This window comes from Nestor notabilis, unplaced genomic scaffold (genome assembly GCF_000696875.1).
Source record: "Nestor notabilis isolate BGI_N333 unplaced genomic scaffold, ASM69687v1 scaffold34918, whole genome shotgun sequence".
Lineage (NCBI taxonomy): Eukaryota > Metazoa > Chordata > Aves > Psittaciformes > Psittacidae > Nestor > Nestor notabilis.
In genome coordinates, this window is record NW_009942067.1 from 14,914 (window position 1) to 15,605 (window position 692).

The 692-nt window shown below is 42.9% G+C and overlaps 1 protein-coding gene across 1 annotated transcript in view; it reads left to right on the forward strand.

Moving 5' to 3' along the window:
* The window catches only part of LOC104410908 (sodium bicarbonate cotransporter 3-like), a gene marked incomplete at both ends in the record, with an annotated part of 16,459 nt that overhangs the window by 13,879 nt on the left and 1,888 nt on the right, over positions 1-692 (forward strand). The window lies entirely within an intron of this gene.

The window sequence follows — 692 nt, forward strand, 5'->3', positions numbered from 1 at the left end:
AAAGTGCTCTTGATTCAGAAGGTTGATATTGGTGTTGAATCCAGTGGTGGCTTAGAGGTGTGGGTGGAATGGAACGGGATGGGTGACAGCAGTGCAGTCTATTCATGAATAGCCTGAAGCTACCACTTAACTAGTTTCCAAAATAAGCAGGGCTCAGGGCTTTTTGCAAGGCAAGTGGGGCTGAGAAATTTGAGGAGCTCGTGAGCAGCTTGCTCAATAAGGGAATGACTTCTCAGTTATACTGGAATGACTTCTTATACTTCAGCTAAATACTGTGTATCATAAAGTGAGGTCAGTTTCTATTGGAAGCTACAGGCTTTTGCTCTGGAAATGATTGAGGCGGGGAAAAGAAACTTAAAAATTTCTAGGCAATCATGGCTGAGCCTCTTTTGTGTTTTGAGAAGGTAGCCTTGTTTTCATCATGTCTGAGGGACATATTTCTTGTAGAATGAGGGGAGATTAATATGGTTGTGCAAGGTACTAGTAAGATCTTTTGGGGAGTGTTAGACAGTTCTAGTTGTCTGTACTCCAGATGAATTTGGCAAATGGAGAACTGCTGATAAGCTGGGAACACAATAAAGGTTTTGGAAGGCATGGCATCTCTGCACACTGTCTTTGAATTACACTTTTTAGTGTAAAAGCACTCTGAAAGTATGATTTTCTTCTTCTCCCCACCCCCCCACCCCCACCCC